Source organism: Eleutherodactylus coqui, chromosome 7 (assembly GCF_035609145.1).
Source record: "Eleutherodactylus coqui strain aEleCoq1 chromosome 7, aEleCoq1.hap1, whole genome shotgun sequence".
In the NCBI taxonomy this organism is placed as follows: Eukaryota; Metazoa; Chordata; class Amphibia; order Anura; family Eleutherodactylidae; genus Eleutherodactylus; species Eleutherodactylus coqui.
The window spans coordinates 70,756,870-70,780,502 of NC_089843.1; positions in this window are offsets into that span (position 1 = coordinate 70,756,870).

Genomic DNA, 23,633 nt, shown 5'->3' on the forward strand with positions numbered 1-23,633 from the left:
TCTTTGACACTTACCAATTGTTGGCTCTGTTTGCAGTGGTGTCATTAACTAAAAAAACTGGACTGCTGTGGATTGGAACTGGGTTGTCTTCAGTGACAAATCCAGATTTAGTTTGGGCGCTGACAATGGCTGCTTTTGTCCACAAAATAGAAGGCTTGGCAGCATAATTCGGTGCAGTTGATGAAAAAGATGTTTATTCACCCGTAACACAGAGGAAAGACAGCAACGTTTCAGCCTGTATGGCCTTTTTACAATTGGCAATGGCTGTGTTTGTGTCTGAATACCTAGGGGTGAACGCCTCAATCCTGCCTTTGCTGTGGAGCAGCACCTTGCCCGCACTGCTGGTGTGATAGTCTGAGCAGTCCATCACATACCACAGTCAGTCACCCCTAGTAGGGGTACGAGGGACAATGTCCATTAAGCAATATGTTCAGGACATCCTGCAGCCACATGTGTGGCCACTCACGGCAGGACTTTCAGGGCTCGGTCAGATGAGTATGATTTATAGAAGCGCAAAATTAAAGCATCTAAAAGAAACAATGGGTTCCTATAGACACCGTTATATGCGAGGAATTAGATGTGCAAAACGGCACGCACCTAAGAAAGATAGAACATGCACAATCATAGGTGGTGCCGGGCAGAAATAGGAGTTAATAGAAACTTCTGCAAAGGGAATAGATTCCTTGCAGCTTACAGAAAGGCATTTAAAGGGGGCTTGCTAGAAGCACCTTTTAATGTCCCACTGTAAACTCCTGTTAGTCCCCGTGGAAATGAGGGGGCTTCCGAAGGGCTCCATTAATTCCTGTGGGGACTAACAGGATTTTACAATGGGACATAAAAAAGATGCTTCTTGGCAGTACCTTCTCTCTCTTCCTGGAGCTGCTGCACTTCTCCAAGTGCAGCAGTTCCAGCGAACAGACAATGTTTTATGCCCTTGCATATGAAACATTGCCTGTTCATGCTTGGCCACACAAAGCAAGGGTGTCATAGGAATGTCTTCAGAACATTGCCTGCTTTCCAGATTTATTGCCAATGGAACATGTATGGGACTATCTAGAATACCAACTTTGACAGCCATGATCCAGAGGTTCAGTTACAGTGTACTATACCCTTTTTTCCAATAGTTCGTTTTCTGCAATAATTCATCATTTTGCTTTGATACTGTAATCACTTAAAAATCTTCATTCAATTCCGACAACTTCTTCTGGGTGCTTGATTTTTTTTGACAATGAGTGTGAGCCATAAAACCTTTCGGTGGGTCACTAGCCAGTTGCTTAACAATCTAATTGAAGTAGTCCCTCCCAGGTGTTGGCTGTTGCTTGGTTTTAAAAGTAGTGTCCCTTCACTGACACGCATGTGTTCCCTGTGATGAAGTGTGCCCGTAATCAAATGTGACCTCTATGCAGTTTAACATGGCAGTTCAACAGGGCAAGAGACAGGTAGGCCAGAAACTCTGCTTAAATGCTGCACACTTCAAAGCTATTGCTAATGCTGTCACCTCTGTTCTAATCCTTGCTCTCAGTTTCAGAACTTTCAAGTGCCCACCTCTGGGGCACACTATTTACATTAGCTCCTCTCTCATGTCCTTCCCTTTGCACAGCTCGCATGCACTCTTTACTTTCTTACTTAGCCTCAAACCCCCTAATACCACTAACCAGGGGCGTACCTAAGGGTTCAGGGGCCCGGGTGCAAAAGTTCAGGTCGGGCCCCCCCCCCCTGTGCCTCCACCCCACACTCCCCCGTACCCATACCTAGATCGTGCTGCATACATGATCTGCCCCTTGGCGTAATCGTTCCAAACATGACGCATTTCCTGCACATGAAAATTTGTTTGTAGCCCCACAGGCCACTCACACACACCGCTTTTTACTGCTATTAGCGCGGTGTCCCGAGCGCCGTACTAACCGCGGTATAACACTCCCAGAGATTTTACTAAGCTTACTTAAACCTGGGCTCGAACGCGGTGTCCCTAACGCTGTGATTTTCGAGAGCTGTCTGTTCTATTTTTGCATTGTCGTGCTTTTTAACACACCTCATCACCCATCACAATGATGGGGTGCATTAAAAAGCGCCGTCAGACGCTGTAACCTGTGTTCGAAAACGCTGCTCGAAATTCCGGTAAAAATGCCACGATTTCAAGCTGCATTTTCTGAACATGTGTCTATCTATCTATATACTATCTATCCCATATTTATCTATATACTATCTATCTGCTATCTATATTCTATCTATCTATCTATCTATCTATCTATCTCATATCTATCTTTATACTATCTATCCATCCCATATCTATCTATATACTATCTATCTATCCCATAGCTATCTATATACTATCTATCTGCTATCTATATACTATCTATCTATCCATCCATCTATCTATATACTATCTATCTATCTATGTACTATCTATTCATATACTATCTATATACTATCTATACACTATCTATCTATATACTATCTATACACTATCTATCTATCTATATACTATATCTATACACTATCTATTTATCTCATATCTATCTATACACTATCTATCTATCTATCTATCTATCTCATATCTATCTATATACTATCTATCTATCTGCTCTTTATATGCCATCTATCTATTCATCCATCTATCTATATACTATCTATTCATCTATCTATCTATATACTATCTATCTCATATGAGATAGATAGTATATAGATAGCAGATAGATAGTATATAGATAGATGGATGAATAGATAGTATATAGATAGCAGATATATAGTATATAGATAGATATGGGATAGATAGATAGTATATAGATAGATATGGGATAGATAGTATATAGATAGACATGGGATAGATAGATAGATAGATAGATAGAATATAGATAGATAGTATATAGATAGCAAATAGATAGATAGTATATAGATAGTAGATAGATAGTAGATAGATAGATAAATAGCAGATAGATAGTTTATAGATAGATAGTATATAGATATGGGATATAAAGATAGTATATAGATAGATAGTATATATATAGATAGTAGATAGATAGTATATAGATAGATAGTATATATATATATAGATAGCAGATAGATAGTAGATAGATAGCAGATAGATAGATAGATAGATAGATAGTATATATATATATATATGTATATATATATATATATATATATATATATATATATATATATATATATATATATATATATATATATATATATATAAAGATAGATAGATAGATAAAGGAGGGAGACAGACACACACATATGCACTTACCCCAGGGCCCCGTCCACTTCTCCTCCATGTGACAGCAGCAGGAGAGGCAAACACAGAAGCTTCCCGTTCAGCAGGAAGCAGGGGGCAGCACATGATCACTGTGCTCTGCCGCCCCATGTGACTTCTCCCCTCCTCCCCTGCCGGCCCATGTGAGTTCCTCCCTCCTCTGCCCTGCTCTGCCGGGTCTTCCTCTCAAGCTGGCTGTTCTGGCTGCCGCATGATGAGAATTTTGCTGCAATCAGAATGGCCAGCCATTAATGCACTAAATGTGCATGTTGGTATTGCGGAGTGCGGCCTCGGGGCCCCCTGAGCACAGGGGCTGGGTCGCCATGGCGACCCCAGCACCCCCTGACGCTACGCCTATGCCAGTAACAAACATAACAGTCACCCCCACGAATCTCCTAACCATCTGCTCACGCTTGCTATCTTGCTGCTACTAGCAGCTGGGGATATCTCTCCGAATCCTGGCCCACCCTCCACTGCTTCTAACTATTACCCTTTACCTGACTCACTAAGAAAATCCCCAAGCCCAACTGCTAGCCCATGTGAACCCTACCCTGACTCCTTTAAATGTGCGCTCTGAAACTGCCAGTCAGCATGTAATAAACTCCCCACCATCCATGACTATTTTACTGCTCAATCTTTAAATCTGCTCGCTCTCACAGAAACGTGGATACAGCAGTCTGACACGCCCTCCCCTGCTGCACTGTCTTACAATGGCCTGCAGTTCTCCCATACCCTGAGAGCAGATGACAGGCGTGGCGGAGGAGTAGGTGCTCTTTTCTCCCCTAATTGTACCTACCAGGTCATCCCCCTTGTACCCTCACTCACTTTTCCATCATTTGAGGTACATATGCTACGGCTTTTCCGTCCACTGCCCATGCGAGTAGCAGTTATCTACCGCCCCCCAGGTGCTCCTCGCCTGTTTTTGGACCACTTTGCTGCCTGGCTCCCCCACCTCCTATCCTGCGAAATCCCAACCCTCATCTTAGGTGTTTTTAACATCCCCACTAATGACCCTATTTCCCCATCTGCCTCTCAGCTTCTTTCACTTACCTCCTGCCTTGGTCTCTCTCAACTCACAGCCTCTCCCACTCACAGGGATGGGAACACTCTGGATCTGGTCTTCCTCCCTCTCTGCTCTGCTTCCAACTTCACTAACTCCCCTCTCCCGCTCTCAGATCATAACCTCCTCTCTTTCTCTGCCACGCTCACTAACATCTCTCCAGACCCTCCTACCTACCGTACCTACAGGAACATTGAGGCCATTCACACCCAGGACTTTTCTGAGTCCCTACAGTCCTCTCTGTTCCCTATCTCTCTTCTCTCCTGCCCCAACCTGGCTACTGCTCACTACAACATTGCTCTCAAACATGCCCTAGATGAAGTGGCACCCCCCATGACCGAAGCTATCTGATGTAGAACGCGGCAACCCTGGCTCACGCCTCAAACGCGCTTCATCCGGCGTTGCTCTAGAAGTCCTGAACGGCTGTGGAGGAAGTCGCAAACGTCTGCGGACTTTCTCCACTACAAATTCATGCTCAAAACCTACAACCTCGCCCTCCACCATGCCAAACAAGTCTACTTCACCTCTCTCGCCTCCTCACTATCGCATAACCCTAAACGGCTCTTTGATACTTTTCACTCCCTTATCAGCCCTAAACCGCAGCCCCCTGTGACAGATCTCAGTGCTGTAGAGTTGTCTGCCTACTTCAAAAAGAAAATTGATGACATCAATCAAGAAATAACTTTCCAATTCCAGACTACCCTGACCCTAGCCTTGTCAGCACTGCATCTAGCTTCTGCTCACTGTCTGTACTCAGACCAGCGACAGAGGAAGAAGTCTCCAAATTGCTCTTCTCTGCTCGCCCCACCACCTGCGCTAGCGACCCTCTCCCCTCACACCTCCTCCGATCCCTCTCCCCAGTGGTCATCTCCCATCTCACCACTATCTTAAACCTCTCTCTGACCTCTGGCATCTTTCCTTCTTCTCCTTCTCTTCCCCTTGCTGTTGGGGTCCCCCAATGCTCAGTCCTGAGCCCCCTCCTTTTCTCTATCTATACAGCCCCTATTGAACAAACCATCAGGAGATTTGGCCTCCAATACCACCTTTATGCTGACGACACACAGCTGTGCACCTCTTCCCGTGACCTTTCCTCCAAAACATCACCGACTGTCTGTCCGCTGTCTCTAACACTATGTCCTCTCTCTACCTAAAACTAAACCTCTCAAAAACTGACTTATTGGTATTTCCACCCTCCACTAACCGACCTCATCCTGACATCTCTATCTCAGTGTGTGGCACCACCATAACTCCCAGACAGTATACCCGCTGTCTTGGGGTCATATTCAACTCTGATCTCTCATTTACCCCCTACATCCAATCTCTTGCCCGAACATGTCAGCTGCACCTCAAGAACATTGCAAAGAATCCGCTCTTTTCTCACTGTAGACACACTAAAATCGCTTATTGTTGCCCTCATCCACTCACGGCTCGATTATTGCAACTCGTTGCTGATCGGCCTCCCCTGCACCAGACTCTACCCTCTCCAATCCTTCCTGAATGCCTCAGCCAGGCACATCTTCCTGTCCAGCCGCTACTCGGACGCCTCTGCACTGGCTGCCTGTCAAATACAGAATACAATTTAAACTCAATACCTTCATCCACAAAGCCCTCCACAGCACAGCGCCACCCTATATTGCCTCCCTCATCTCAATCCATCACTCAGACCGGGCTCTCCACTCTGCTAACGAAACTAGACTGCATACCCCTCTAATTCGAACTTCTCACTCCCGCCTCCAAGACTTCTCCAGAGCAGCACCAGTCCTCTGGAACGCACTACCAAAGGCTACCCGGGCAATCCAGGACTCAACAAACTTCAGGCGTGCTCTAAAAACGCACCTCTTCAGGGAGGCATACCACATTCCCTAAACAAACTCCTCTGTACACCGCCTGATAACATGCTCCCTGACCTACTGACTGCAATCCCTGCTAGCCATCATAAACCGCCCCTGAAGTCGTAAATGTCTGACCATTGTCTGTGTATAGCATTCCTCACTCTCCACCTCGCCATACGGTGCACATCTCCAGCCATTTTACCTTCTGTATCACCCCCTTACTTGTAGTATGTCAGCTCATTGGAGCAGGACTCTCACCCTTATTGTTTCCATCAACTGACTATTATGTAACCGTGGTTCTGTAATTTTTGTACTTTTGTTTCTCTGTATTCCCCCTGTCTGTGTAAGCGCTGCGGAATATGTTGGTGCTATACGTGTGTGTATATATATATATATATATATATATATATATATTAAGTGAATCACCATGCGTGGATGCATTTGGTCTGTGACAGCAGGAGCAACTCTTGAAATCTCTCAGCGCAAGGACCAATCAGGGGCAGCTCTCAGCTATTGAATGACAGCTGAGAGCTGCCCCTGATTGGTCCCTGCGCTCAGCCAATCAGAGGCAGCACTCACTCACCCATTCATGAATTCATCCCGCGTTCGCTGGCAGCCCATTGCTTTCAATGGAGCCGGCTGTGTTACAGCTGTGGCAGAGGAGAATGATCTTTGTAGTATATGTTCTCAATGGGGTCGGCGCTGCTGCCACCAGCTCCATTGAGCGCATATATAAAACACAAGGAATCGCAGATAGGCGCGACCTGCGATTCCTCGTGTCTGGCCCGTTTTGCCGAAAACGCTGCTAGCTGCAGATTTTGCGGTGAATCATCGGCCCCGGTCATGCGATTTGCAGATGCGCATCCATCATGCGATCCGCAAATCGCGGCAAAAAACGGTCGTCTGACCGAGACCTTAAGGTCACTACCCACTAGCGTTTTTTTTCTGCTGCAAATTTGCTCCTATTTTTTCTTCCAATTGTCAATGGGACTTCCTAATGCTAAAACCGCAACGCGACGCAATGCAACTTTGCGTTTTTAACATTAGAAAGTCCCATTGACAATTGGAAGAAAAAATAGGAGCAAATTTGCAGCAGAAAAAAAACGCTAGTGGGTAGTCACCCTTATGTACCCAATTATGTCACTACAGCAGGGAGCAATTCCCTGCCATGGTCATATGACATAATTTTACTATGAACAACATATCTTCATGTAGCTAGGATGACATAGAGCACTGAGGAATGCATTAGACCAGTGGAAAACTAATGGGCTCTACAGTGGTAGTGTCTGACAATTTTTCTTCTCAGGTTACGGGTGACTACCCACTAGTTTTTTCACTGTGAAATTCGCAGCGTTTTTTTTCTGCAGTGGTCTATGGGACTTGTAATGTTAAAATTGCGATTTTGCAGTAAATTGCGATTTTGCGCGATCGCGATTTTAACATTACAAGTCCCATAGAGCCCCGCAGAAAAAAAAAACACTGCGAATTTCGCAGTGAAAAAAAACCTGTAGTGGGAAGTCACCCTACAATCAAACCACATGAGTAATCTGATAATGTGTTAGTCCCTTCTTTGTAGGTGCAAAGGAAGTGGAGAATCACATAACAGAACACAAAAGGTTTATTTGTAGTGCGTGAATATAGGGATGCACAGGTAAGCATGAATGCTACAGATATAATACAGTTATGATTTTAAATAGTAGTATTTATAAAGCTATGTGACTTAAAATAATGGAGTAGTTGTGCATTTCGACATGTCAATTTGAGTCACATCAATTTTTGACATCCTCCTCTGAAATCCTTTTGTTGACGAGTTGTTTACATCTACATGATCAACTTTTGCTGGATGTTTCCCCTCATTTACACCATTCTCCGCATACTTTCCACACCAATGCATGAGAATACCCAATTAAATTAGCAGTTTATGAAATATTTAGTATTTCTCCTCTTGATCGACGATAAAATTGGCCCAATTTTAGCAATATTGAATAAGTTAAGCCTGAACCAATTTTTAGTGGAAATCACACAATAATCAAATTTCCCATTATGTCTGCTGCAGAGGTCAGCTTGCAGCCAATCAACAGCCAGGGCGCCTTGCTCATGTCACCGAATGTGTCCTCCATCTTGCACTGTATATGGGCAACAGTTTCATTGGACACCTGCATAATATGACCTAGCCATATATAACATAGGCATAGTGTAACTAGTGGCCATTTAACAGGACATAAAAGCTGCATCACACTGATATGCCTATGTAACATGTGATCTGTTGTTGGGGGAACTGCATGAACCAATCACAGCCATTCAATGATATAATTCAATGAATAGCTGTGATTGGTTCATCGAGCACCAACTCTGATTGGCTGAGGCGATGCTCCTGAACCAATTAGGGCAATCACTTGCTGGAGGTGGTGTATTCCCCAGCAAGAGATGCTCTGTCGGCATTGAGGACTGCACGGAAGCCTGCCGGGGTGCTGCAGCCCAGTGTGTGAGACCCAAACGGTGCCTGCTAGGTGAATATTGCTTTTTTCATGTTGTGTAGCTAGGACTTATTTGGGGGGCAGGGCTTATATTTCAAGCCGCCACCCAAAAAAATCAGGGTACGGCTTATTATCAGGGTAGATCTTATTTTCAGGAAAAGCCTGTAGACACAGCATGCTTCAAGTTCCACCACCTCCTCTTCTTCACAGTCACAGGTACACAGCAGTCAATCTGCACCAATCAGCCATGAGCATCTCCCCTCTACTTCATCCCATGCCAAATCCCCTGCACCCTCTGAAGCAGTACAGATGAGTCAGTCTCGGGAGCTGTTTGATCATTCAGTGTCATGGATGTCTACCTGGCAGTCAAAACAACCAGAGGTAAAATACCAAGACATTGAATGCACTGATACCCAACCATTTATTTTCCTCCAAAGAGATAGAAGAGTGCGTCAGTACGTGCAGTCAGCCCTCTAAAGGCAATGTAACATAATAGCTAAGTATGTTAGGCTGAAATAAAACGTTTTCCATCTAGTTCAGCCTAGTTTCCACCCCACCCTTGTTGACCCAGAAGAAGGCAAAAAAAAAAAAACGCAATGAAGCCAATTTAGCCCATTTTTGGGGGAAAAATTCTTCTTGACTCCATAATGGCAGTCAGAATAATTCCTGGATCAAAGTTTGAAAGTTCCTATCTGACTCCAAGACTCAGATCAACAACCCTGCTGGTTATTTAATGTCTATATCTTGTTATATTATAGCACTCTAAAAAGATGTCTAGTCCCCTCTTAAACTTCTCTATTGATTTTACCATCACCATGTCTTCGAACAGAGAGTTTCACAGTCTCACTGCTCTTACAGTAAAGAATTCTCTCCTGTGTTGGTGATGAAACCTTCTTTCCTCTAGATGTAGAGCATGTCCTCTTGTTACCGTTGTAATCCTGGGTATAAACAGATCATGGGAGAGATCCTTGTATTGTCCCCTAATGTATTTATACATAGTTATTTGGTCACCTCTCATTCCATTTGGTAATTTAGTTGCCCTTCTTTGAATCCCCTTAAGCACTGCAACATATTTCCTGAGCACCCGTGTCTAGAGCTGTACACAGTATTCCATGTGAGGCCTGACAAGTGCCTTATATAGTAGAAGAATAAGATTCTCGTCCCTCACCCCTATACCTCTGTTAATTCACCCCAAGACTTTATTTCCTTTTGCAGCAGCTGACTGGTATTGATTGCTCCAGTCTACAGTCCACTAGTACCCCCAGGTCTTTTTCCATCTCACTTTTCCCTAGCAATACCTGATTTAGTGTATATTGGTGACATACGTTTCTCCTGCCCATGTGCATAACATTACATTTATCAATACTGAACTTTGTTTGCCATTTTTCTACCCAAGCCCCCAGCTTATCTAGGTCCATTTGCAGCCATATATTTTGCTCCGTTGTTGTAATTAACTTCTATAATTCTGTATCATCTGAAAATATCGATAATTTACTGTGCAGTGCTTCTATCAGATCATTCATAAATATATTGGCTTAACCCCTTCATGATACGGACCCTTTTTTTCCATTTTTGTTTTTTCCTCCCTCCTTTAAAAAAATTGTAACTCCTTTATTTATCCATCAACATTGCTGTCTGAGGGCTTGTTTTTTTGCGGGACAAGTTGTAGTTTTCAATGGTGCTATTTAAAGAACCATATAATGTACTTTAAAACTTTTAAAAAAATTCTAAGTGGAGTAAAATGAAAAAAAAAAAAACAACATTCCGCCATCTTTCAGTGCGTCTTGTTTCTACAGCTCACAAACTGCAACAGAAACAACACGATAACATCATTCTATGGGGCAATACGATTGCTACGATATGAAACTTGTATAGTTTTTTTTTTTACTATACTACTCTTTTTTTTTTCAAAGACATTTAATTTTTTTCAATTATTTTCTGCTGTCATCTTGCGCACACAATAATGTTCAAATTTTTTTGTCGATGTAGTTGAACAAGGGCTCATTTTTTGCGGAATGTCCTGAAGTTTCCGTTAGTACTAATTTGGAATACATTCGACTTTTTAATCGCTTTTTATTGCATTTTTTCTGGGAGACAGGGTGACTGAAAAAGTTCTTTTCTGAGTTCTTTATTTTTTTTTCCGGACAATGTTCACCGTGTGGGATAAATAATGTGCTACTTTGATAGAGCGGACCTTTACGGATGCGGCAATACCAGATATGTATTTTTATTTTATTATTTAGATTTTTAAATTATATATATGGCAAAAGGGGGGTGATTTAAACTTTTAATAGTTTTTTTTATTTTTACAACTAAAAAACTTTATTGATCTTTTTTTTAACTTTACATTCAAGTTCCCCTGGGGGACTACAATATGCAATGCTTTGATCACTCCTGCAGTATGACGCAATACTACAGCATATAGAATACTGCAATTTCACAGGCAAACTATCAAGCCACCCCTTGGGGATGGCTTGATAGGCAGTCTCTCAAGGCAGCAGTGGGGCCTTTTAGAAGGCCCCTGGCTGCCATGACACCTGAACGGCTACCCCGATCTCACGGGGGGATTTAAATGCCGCTGTCAGAACTGACAGCGGCATTTAAAGGATTAACCCCTTGAGTGGCGGGTTTCTTACCATTCTGTCATACCCACCAGGGCAGGTTTTTTAAATCGTCTAATCATTTAATTTTAACTAATTTTGCAGTCGCGTTCCAAGAGCCATAACTTTATCAGTTTTCCATTGACTCGGCCGTGCAAAGGCTTGTTTTTTGCGGGGCAAGTTGTACTTTTTGATGGCATTGTTTTTGGGTATACATAATGTATTGCATAACTTTTGTAAAAAAACCTGTAGGCAGATTGGGGGGAAAAAAATTCTGCCATTTGTTTTTTGGATTTCATTTTTACTGTGCAGAAAAAATAATGTGATAACATTATTCTCTGATTTCAGCATGATTTTTTAAACAGGGGGGGAACAAAAGAAATGGGGAAAAAAGAAAAAAAGGGGCCGTGTCATTAAGGGGTTAAATAATGTACTAACTTCCTTCTCTGGGTCATTACGATGCAGGGATACCACATGTGTAATTTTATTTTTTCAAAGTAAAAGGAGACAAGTGTTTTGTTTTGTTTTTATTTAATAATTTTTTTTTTGTCCCTTTAGGGGACTTCCACATAGACCCATCAGGACCCCCTGATCACATTCTGAGGGTCCAATGGTGACAGCCCTTTACATGCTGCAGTCACATAGACTGCAGCATGTAAAGGGTTAACACAGCAGAGATCAGAGGTTTTCTCTGATCTCTGCTGTAAGAGCTGATGTCTGGCTGTCCTCTGACAGAGGGAGCCCTCTCCCTCTGACAGCCCTTTACACGCTGCAGTCACATAGACTGCAGCATTTAAAGGGTTAACACAGCAGAGATCAGAGGTTTTCTCTGATCTCTGCTGCAAGAACTGGTGCCTGGCTAACCTCTGACATCCAAGCACCAGCTCTCCCTGCCACAGAGACCATCGGCTGGCTTCTGACAAGCCGATGGTCTCTATGGCAACAATACTACAGCTTGTGGCATTGTGCTCTGCAGCCCCCATAGTGATACATAGCCCGGAAATCTTATGAGCTATATCGCTATAGGCAGTGGAGCTTGTCCCGGAAAATTTCCGGGCGTGCCACTCAAGCGGTTAATAGCCATGATCGGCCATTCGGCCAGTCTCGGCTATTGTCCGCGGGTGTCAGCTGTAATAAACAGCTGACGCCCTAGCTGTATGAAGAGAGGTCACTCTCGAATTCCGGGTGTTAAAGGAAATGTCAACAGGGCCCTACCTAGATTACTAACTGCATATAATTGATGTTTAGTACACAGTGATGCAAAAGTCCGGAACATCCAGAATATTTTCTGAATGAAAAGTAGGAAACTTTGTAGAAAATGTAAATAGGTGGGTGAGAAATTTAGACACTCTGTTGGATTCTGTCAACCATCTTGGATTCAGCCCAATAATCTTTAATGGGAATAGAAGCATGATTTAAGTGTAAAATTTCATCAGACATTGATTTGTGCAGTCATTATTTTAATACCTACAGCCATTTTGAGTTAATGGATGATATCATGTTGAGTATCAATAAAGTTATGTTGAATTAGATGGTATAGAAACACTAATTGTATGTCTTTTCAGGTACCAGTAAAAAACACTTCCAGTGTCCACACACACCTAGATCCATGGGAAATGCACACCAAAACTTTCATTTTGGCGGGTAAATGTAACCCCCCCTGCATTCTGATCTTTGCAGAAATGAACACATTAATATTATAATTAGTGTTCTTGATAAAGGCGATATAGCCTTTGAAATGCATTTAAATTCTATCTTTTATATGTATATGCTGAGTAATAAAATGGTGCTAGCCCTGAAACTGAGACCCCAAACTTAATTTCCACACTACTGATTGGTTCAAGACACATCTGGATTTTTAGGTGGTTCTGTGCCTCAGAATTCCCCAAGAACGTAAGTGCAAACATTATTTGGCTTTATCCACAACTACATCAGTGTGTTGTTTTAATGAAACTCTGGAGCTTATTTTTTTTTACTTACTGTGCCTTTATTTTCAGGTAGCAGAAGATGCTGTTAAAAATCCAGGACAGAACTGTGATCATCCTGATGGTCGGTAACAGAAGTTCATATGAGGTCACCAATGCTTTCAATCAAAAACACCCAGGAAAACAGCCAAATTGAATTCTGATGAAATTCCACCCTTAAATCATGTATCCCATGAACCCTTTTTGATTAAAGTTTCTTGGGGTGAATCCAAGAGGACTGCCACCAAAATCCCCTATCACCCATCTAAGGATTCTACAAAGTTTCCTACTTGTATCTCTTTTGTTCTGACTTTTAAATCACTCTGTATACTATTGGAGTACCTCCCTGTGTCTTATTGATATACTATTTGTATATCCTGTTTGTATCTTTTGATCCTTTATGTCGCTTTTGATTATGTATTTGGATATATGGTATAGTTTTCAGCTTTTTATCATTTTTATCACTTTAAGTAAACTTTATTAATGTGTAGCCTCTGTGTGTGAACCGTTTTATTCTTGCATCTTCAGATTCACTGTAAAACACCCACCTTTGATTAAAGTCACTCAGATCACTCTATTTACCTGTCACAGTAGGTGGTAGGTGACACAGAGTTCAGGATATGAGGTGGACACTGAATATACAAGCAAATATATTTTTAATAAACTGATAATGGCAGAGAAATACTCCAAAAAAGTTGAGACACTGTGTAAAATATAAATAAATGTAAATACAAAAAGGATGCAATGATTTGGAAATATCATCTAACTATATTTTATTCACAATAATACATAGAAGAGAGATCAGAAGTTCAAAGTCAGACATTTTTGCATTTCATTTAAAAAAATAACTCATTCAGAGTTATTGATGGCAGCAACACCTCTTAAAAAACTTGCGACAGGGGTAACAAAAGGCTGGAGAAGTAAATGGTACCAATGAAAAACAGCTGGAGGGTCAATTTTCTACCAATTCAAATGACTGTGTATAAAAAGAGCATTTTAGAGAGGAAGAGAGTCTGAAAGAAAGGAGGCCAGAGCTTCACCTATCTGTGAAAAACTGCTTCTAATAAATGTAGAATAATTTCAGAAAAATGTTCTTCTATGTAAAATTGTAAAAATGTTGACTATCGCACCATCTACAGTACATAATGTCATCAAAAGATTCAGAGAATCTGTAGAAATTCATGTTCATAAGAGACAAGGCCAATGGCCAATATTGGATGTTTGAGATCTACAGACCCCCAGGGGCACTGCACTAAGAATAAATAAGACCCATAACTTTTGAGCTTCTAGAATGCTACAATAGACAAGAATGGGACAACATTCCTCCCCTAAAGCTCCAACAATTAGTCTCCTCACTTCCCAGACATTTACAGACTGGTGAAGACATGGCCCTGCCCCCATTTTTGTGAGCTGTGTTGTTGCAATCAATTTCTCTCTGAGTAAATTTTTGTAAGATAAAATGAAACAATGTCTCCCTTTCACCTACTGATATGTGTTCTGCATTTGATTGTAAATAAAATACGGGTACATGAGATATCCAAATCATTGCATTCTTCTTTTCTTTACATCTACTTACATTTTCCACAGCGTCCCACCTTTTTTGGAATTGGAGTTGTACCACCCCTCTACATACCCATGCTAATGTGAATTCACATTGAATATGATCACCAGAAAACATGCTTACTTGATTTCATGCTGCGCTTTGGGGCTACATGTCTAATTTCCATACAGGAAAGTCCAGCCATGAAAACACAAGTATTTATAATGAAATTGCCATTTAATTTATACTAAAGTTTCGGATGTGTTTCACAACCAACACTTGTCTGCAATAGCCACAATTAGAAATAAGCAAAAACAAAAAAAAACTGATATCTTGGCACTACTCTCCAATAAAGTCACCAGACAATAGGATGAAATATCCAACTTCTCTATTATTAAATGAATTAAAGTCAACAGAAGATATGCATTTTGGAGTGAACCCCTTCATTAGTCAGGCTGGGTACTACATCATTCTTCAGACTGCAAGGACATGGACCCAAAAGTGTTGGTGACACCAGAAGCGGAGAGGACCAGGGCTGTGACATCAGGAGAAGCAATCAGAGATAACACCAATCGCTGATGTTAACCCTTTAAATGCCACTGTCATTTCTGACAGCAACATTTTAATATCCAAATCAATTTTGTTTAAATTTCTCAAATGGTCCCACTGTGATAAGACTGTGTGAGTGCCATCTGAGTGTCATGACAGCCTGGGGCCTTCTGAAGGTGCCTAGGGCTACCATGATAGTTTGCCTGTTAGGACCTGCCTGTGGAATACCTTTAATAGGAGGCCTGTTAGAATACAGTATAATGTAATACCATAATATTGCATTATACAGTATAAGCAGTCAAATAATCACAAGTGCAAATCCCCCATGGGGACTTAAAAAAGAGTAAAATAAAGAGTCTTTGATTATTACAAAAAATAGGGGCCTTTCACACAGCTTAGGCCAAAAAAGTACCAGCATGCCCCTATCTGGTGAATGTCCATACATTGACATTTTTGAATCGCTAGTAACGGAAGAGCTGGAGAAACAAGCAAGTAAAAGAAACTACCAGACCCAGAACCTCTCCAAGGAGGAAAAACAAGCATTAATATCACTTGAAAGAGACCCCAGTATTATTCTAAAACCATCAGACAAAGGAGGAAATCTAGTAATAATGGAACACAATGCGTATAAAGAGATGTGCCTCAAAATATTAAGGGATACCACCAACTATGGAGCCCTGCCTTCGGACCCTACAGACAACTTTCTCTCAGAATTAAGATCCTTGGTACACGATGAAAAAATCCTTGAAAAAAATGAATATGGATACATCTGCCCAGCCTTACCTCAAATAGCGACATTTTATGCGCTCCCGAAAATCCACAAAGGCCTAACCCCCTTAAAAGGACGACCTATCGTGTCAGGGATTGACTCCCTGACACGGGGGATAGTGAATATGTGGACATTATACTTAGGCCATTTGTGGAAAGCCTACCATCTTACATAAGCGACACTACTGACCTTCTAAAACATTTAGAGGGGATCACGATCTCAAATAACACCTTCCTGGCCAGCTTGGATGTAGAAGCCCTTTATAGTAATATTTCATATAAAGATGGAATTGAGGCAAGTCACTTCTTTCTTGGAGAAAGGGGGATTCACATGAGACCTCATAATGAATTTGTTCTTGACTTACTGAAGTTCATTTTGGGACACAATTTCTTTTTATTTGAGGGGCGTTTCTTCCACCAGCTCAGGGGGACCACTATGGGGAGTCCATGTGCCCCAACCTATGCGTGTCTCTTCCTGGGCTAGTGGGAGGAGAAATTCGTTTTTCAAGAACACAACGAAAAATGGACGAACCTAATCGATCTGTGGGTTAGGTTTATTGACGATGTGTTCATTCTTTGGTCCGGTACTACCAGTGAATTTAACGAATTTGTGGAATCCCTAAACAATAACTGCCTGGGGCTATTCCTATCATCTGAGATTCAAATTCGTAATATCACTTTTCTAGATCCAAACATTTCCAAGTCCGAAACAGGCATCTTGGAAACCACAATTCACTGGAAACCAACAGCTACAAACAGCTTACTACATTGGGAAAGCTATCACCCAAATCCCCTTAAAAATGGAATCCCAAAAGGACAATATATCAGAGCAAAAAGAAATTGCTCCAAAGAGATGGAATTTGAGGTACAGGCTGAGGATATGACGAGGAGGTTTGGAGAAAGAAGATATCCCAAGAACATTTTGACTGAAACCCTAGGGGAAATAAAAGGACGAGATAGGAAAGACTTACTAAATGTCAAGACGAAACCGGACTCAAAAAACCTAATAAGACTGATAGGGACATATGATGACCAATCAGGCAATGTGAGCAGAATCTTACAAAAATACTGGTACATCCTACTAAAAAACAAGGACTTGCTGGAATGCCTGGGAAATAGACCCTCTATTACCTATCGTAGAGGAAGAAATTTAAGGGACCAACTTGTTCACAGCCATCTTACTCCAGAAACACCTAGGAAAACGTGACTAACCACTCTAAAAATCAGGGGAACGTATTCTTGCTCGGACTGCAAGGCCTATGAATTCATAAGGAGAGGTCCAACATTTACAAGCTCGAACACAGGAAAAACATTCGTAATTCGTGGCTTCATCAACTGTAAAACATCAGGAGTGGTTTACCTAGCAACCTGCCCATGCCCATGGAGTATGTGGGCAAAACCAAGCAACAATTTAGGAGAAGGATTCTGGCCCACATAGGGAATGTACGAAGAGGTGAACACACTAGCTTGGCTAATCATATGAGAGACTTCCATGATGATGATCTCAGTGTTCTCGGTTCCAGGGTATCGAATTGATCAGATGTAACGGGAAAAGGGGAAACATTGATTAAAAAAAACTATTTCAAAAAGAGTGTATGTGGATTCACAGATTACGCACGTGTTCACCCACTGGTCTAAATGAACAAATCTCCTACACTTCATTTATCGGAATGAAATAAAATCGATTATGCGATTAGATAAGTTCACCCTTCTTCTTCTGCCTATCAAAGGAGGTATTTCAATTCATATGTACTGGTCGGAAACAAGCAAATGAGATCCGATACTTACATTAGGCACTCATGGTTTATTCCCTATCTCCCCCCTTGTACTTAGGATTAGGACCCTAGTAAAGATGCTGCTAATTGAGCAAAACCTAAGAAACAAAGATATACACACATAATTTTTGCTTTCTTTGATACTAACTTAAATTATCCTTCTCTGTTATCACCCCCCCCCCTTCCCCCGGAAATGTAACCATATACCAAACCTGTTTAGATGGCCAAATAAAGTATCTAACACTATGCCCTCAATTCAAGATTCAAATGCCTCTGAAAATAAACTGCAGTGCAATATAGGTGTGAAGGGAGCTGTCTAGTGCTGATCCCTGTGCTGATAACACTACTGTTCGGTCTCAGGACAGCAGGGAACTGTCCAGTGCTGAAGTAACTTAGCAAGCACTGTCGGTAGGCACACATCGCGAGAGAGGAGGGTTTAGGGCTCAATCTCAATCAGTATTTGGGATTGGTCAGGGGGAAAGAGGGAAGGAGGAGCTTTCCACATATAAGCACTGTCCATCTCAGATGCGTGGCACTCACTACCGGGATGCCCCCAGTTATCACGGCCGCTCCAGCTTGTTACTCTCATTCCATCCTGATAAAGCAGTTTAATAGTTGTTAAACTGCAGAAACGCGTCGATAGGGATGTTTAATTTAGTGAGTCAGTTCTTTGAATTTCATCGGCTACACCGATGCCAATTCAGCGAGCTTCATATCACAGCGGCTAGTACTGTGAAAGACAGCAGGGACCATCATACCCTTTAGGTCATTATATCTATCTAGGGAGAGATTAACAACACATTATGGGCAGTGGAAACAGTCTCCATTAGCGCACAATTCTTTTAAGACACACGATGATCATTAACCCTAGGTGTGCTGCATTACCACAGGGAGGATTCTTGGGCCATGGTTTGACATGGAACACAGAGCCTCAGGGAAATTAAATATGTGTTCTTGGTAGTAGCCCCCTTCGCATCATTAACCCCTTCTCTTCTGTATTTGGTTTTATATCACCTCTATGAAAAGAAGAGAATTGGGTTCTAATTGAATATGAGCCAGTGGTTTGAATAACTCCACTAACACCAATCCTATCTGGAATGCATGGGGAATATTAACCCTTTATGTTCTGGACACTGCAAGTTATAATCACACTTTATCTGGAATTTTTCTGTTGGCCTGAAAACAACAATACAAATCTCCACACCAATATTAGAGATATTGATCCCGGTTTAACCCTATCCCCTATCTTATTTTTCCATCTATTGGGGGGGCCGTCTCTATAAAATCTAATAAGACTAAAAAAGCTAACACTAGACACCTACCTCTTTACTTCCCCATGACAAATATCTCAAACTGGGGATTTAAATCACAATAAAGGGGGTGTATTGTTGTACAAATTCAAGCATATGGAGTGAACTATCTGTCTGACTCTCTTAATTTAATTGTATCTGAGGGTTCCTATTATTTAGGGGACCGCTCATTGGACTATAATAAAAAGGATTTGCCTTCCCAACCATAAGACCATCCCTGATCATCATTTGGAGGTCACTATTTCACATACTATTTATAGATGCAATAGGTGGCTTAGTGCTCGGTATCTGTGATAATTGGTTGGTCTCTGGAATACAGGTTTTCTATGTGGAACTAAGGGACACTTTAACGAAATCTCCAAGGGTTCCCATTTATATTGCATATGTGTTGTTCTGTCCACTTTAGATTTTAAATTTTCTAATAAAGTTAGTGAGTCTTAATTCAATATTCTTCCTCGCAGATGGCAAATTTGTTTTAAGAAGACCATAAAATTACCATATATACTCGAGTATAGGCCTAGTTTTTCAACACATTTTTTATGCTAAAAAAGTCCCCCTTGGGTTATACTCGAGTGAGGTTAAAAAAAAAACACAAAAAACCCGCAATACTTATCTCCCAGCCTGCGTCTGCGTCCCTGGTGCAATGGTCTTCCCGGTGGTGCGGCAGGCTGCTTAAGAATTCTCCCCACTGTTATCTCCCTGCTCAGCTTTGAATTCCCCCGCCGTCAGCATTGTGTAGGCAAGCGCTGTGATTGGATCGAGCACCAGCCATCACAGCCGGCGCTCGATCATTCACAGCCATTTAGTGGATGACGATCACAATGTCTGTGATTGGCTGGCGCTGGATCCAATCACAGCGCTTACTTACACAGCGGGGAGACCATCACGCCAGGGACACAGGTGCCGGCTGGGAGGTAAGTATTGCATTTTTGTTTTCTTTACCTAGTATATACTCGAGTATAGCTAGGCTTATACTCAAGTCAATATGCTTTACCAGTTTTTTGTGGTAAAACATATTGTCTCGGCTTATACTTGGGCCGGCTAGTACTCGAGTATATACGGTATATGAATTTGATATTGCCTGTAATGGTACTGATTCATTGAATAAAAATAACAAGATATTTTCAGTGTACTGTGAACATCGCAAAATCACCACCTCCAAAAACAATGGTGAAATTGTTATCTTAGAAAGTTTTTTAAGTCTCATAATACAATATATAGTACTTTAAATGGTAGCATTGAAAAATACAATCCATCCTGCAAAAATGAACCCCCATGTAGGTTTGTTGCTGCAAAAAAAAGTTATGTTTTTTTGAATGTGGGAATACCGGACCGGCAGAATGTGACCCAGACACAGTAGCATAAATGACCCTTGCTCATGAAAAATGTAATAAGAAAACCATCAGATGTGATTACCCATCTTGTACAAAAAGTATTTTATAAATGAGCATCCAATCACCTGTAAAAAGAGCTCTGTACAGATACTTTTCCGCAATCAACCAGCAGTATATTAACACTTATTAAGATATTAAAGTGACTGCATATATTGCATCAGTCAATGAAACAGCCTTACACAAATATACAAGATGTACGGTTTTCTTCAATATTCTTTCTACAAGAATTCCTTGACATGTGTAATGACTTTTTCCTAATATTCTATTGATTTTTTTCCTCAGTCTATGTGCGTATTTCAGAAAGAGTGATCTGTATAGCTTTGCATGAAATAGATTTCTAAATGTACCGTGATAAAGGGCATTGAAAGTTTATGATTAAGGTAACAGAAACTTTACAAGGTTATCCGTCTCTCTCTTGATTATACGCCTTCTTTCTGAACGACATCTTCATCCAGGTGATTAGTCAATGTTGCTGGATAATCAAGTTGTATTATGTTGCTGTTAGACCTCAATCAGAAGTGAAGTACTCCCACCCTTTGGCCAGTGAAACCATGGTAGCTGCATTGTAATCGAAGATTGTAATAGATATTGTATTTTCAGATTTGAGATTTTAACTTTATAATTTAGATTTGTTTGAGACAAAGATCACATCTGCAGTTACATAAACCGTCAGAGATAATAAAGAGGCCCCATCCAGATTGTAGGTGTGCTTAGTAAGAACTAAAGATGACTAGCTGGTTTACTATATCTTTAACCCTTAATGACCACAATATGCATTTTCCTCTGAGTCATTAAAGAACCTAAACCCATTAAGCACATGGCCTCTTTTTTTTCTACTTTCAGTTTTTCCTCCCCCCTTTTGAACAATTGTAAGTCTTTTACTTATTTATCAACGTAGCTGTATGAGGGTGGGTTCACATGAGCCTCCGTACGCACAAAAACACGCTTGTATTTGCAACATTGCATTCCCTATGGTGTGTTTACATGTCTGTACTTTGCAGGTGCGTGCCTGCAAAGTTAGGACATGCGTGCACCATAGGGAATGCACGCATTGTTTTCAAGGGAGCCGTGGCTGCTGCCGGCGGCTCCATTGAAAACAATGGTTTGCCGGCACCCCTGCATTCTTTTTCAGGGAAGGGCTTTACATATAAGCCCTTCCCGGAAAAAGAAACATTTAAGTGTAAAATAAATAAATAAATAAATACTTACACCTCCGCTGCTGCCGTGACCCCTGCGGGCATGAAGAACACATCTGTGGCAGATGCAGCAGAGGAATTCCTCAATTCTCAACTGCAGCTGTCACACATGACAGCTGCAGTAGAGAATCCTGCTGCCACAATCCGCATAATTGAATTTTAGGGAAGGGCTTTAAAGATAAGCCCTTCCCTGAAAATCCAAGAAAAGTAGTGTAGAAAAAAAAAAACATACTCACCTCCCTTCAGCTGCCAGGGCTCAGCCACAACTTCTGGCGCTGTCCCCGTCTCTGTAGTTCTCAGCTATCATCAGCCGGAAATTTAAAATCCCCGTCTGCTGGTAGCTCTAATTCTGATTGGCTGAGTGCTTCAGCTAATCACAATCAGAGCTACCAGCAGGCGGGGATTTTAAATTCCGGCTGCTGAAAACTGAGAGCTACAGAGCCAGAAGCCATCGCTGAGCCCCGGCAGGTGAGTATTTTCTTTCCCACTATTTAAACAGGCTTTTCAGAAAAGGGCTTATGAAGCCCTTCCCTGAAAAGCCATTAATGACTGCCGGAGCTCAGCGGCGACTTCTGCCGCTGTCCCTGGCTCTGCACTGCTGTGCTAAGCAATCAGCAGCTGGGGATTTAAAATCCCTGCCTGCGAGTAGCTCTGATTGTGATTGGCTAAAGCACTCATCCAATCACAATCAGAGCTACCAGTAGCCGGGGATTTTAATTCCCCGGCTGCTGATAGGTCAGAACCACAGAGCCAGGGACAGCTGCAGAAGCCGCAGCTGAGCACTGGCAGGTGAGTATTTTCTTTTTTGGACACTATTTTAACATGCTTTTCAGTGTAGGGCTTATGAATCCCTTCCCTGAAAAGCCATTGATGGCTGCCGGGGCTCAGCGGCGATTTATGCCTCTGTTCCAAGCTGTGCACTGCTGTTTTGAGCTATCAGCATGCGGTGATTTAAAATCCCCGCCTGCTGGTAGCTCTGATTGTGATTGGCTGAAGTGCTTCAGCCAATCACAATTAGAGCTACCAGCAGGCAGGGATTTTAAATCCCCAGCTGGTGATAGCTCAGAACTACAGAGTCCGGGACAGCGCCAGAAGTTGGGGCTGAGCCCTGAGAGGTGAGTATTCAATTTTTTGTTTTTACACTACTTGTAAATGGCTTTTCAGGGAAGCCCTTCCTTGAAAAGCCATTGACGGGGATGCCGGCAGCAGGATTCTCTACCACAGCTATCATGTGTGACAGCTGCTGTTGAGAATTGAAAAATTCCTCTGCTGCATCTGCCAATTGCTCTGCTGCATGCGGCAGATGTGTTTTTTATGCCCGCGGGGGTCACGGCAGCGGCTGAGAGGTTTTTTTGCACTAAAATGTCTCTTTTTCAGGGAAGGGCTTATATGTAAAGCCCTTCCCTGAAAAAGAATGCAGGAGTGCCGACAAAGCATTGTTTTTAATGGAGCCGCCGGCAGCAGCTGCGGCTCCATTGTCAACAAGCACGCAGCTGTGTTCACACGTGTTTTTGCTCATACCTAGGTGCTCACGTATGCAGGCATCTAAGTACACACAAAAACACTCTCATTTGAACCCCCCCTTTTGCGGGACAAGTTGTATTTTTCATAGTGGAGTAAAATGAAAAAAAAAAAACTGAAATTTCGCCATTTTGGTTCCTTTTTGTTTCTACGGTGCACAAACTGCAGCAAACATGACATGATAACTTTATTCTATGGGTCAGAACGATTACTACAATACCAAACCTATATGTTTTTTTTTTGCTGTAGTACTTTTATTTTTTTTGAAAGATATTTAATTTTTTTAAATTATTTTCTGCTGCCATCTTCTGACAGCCATACCTTTTTTATTTTTCTGTCAACATAGTTGTTGACATAGAGGGCTAATTTTTTGTGGGATGTCCTGTAGTTT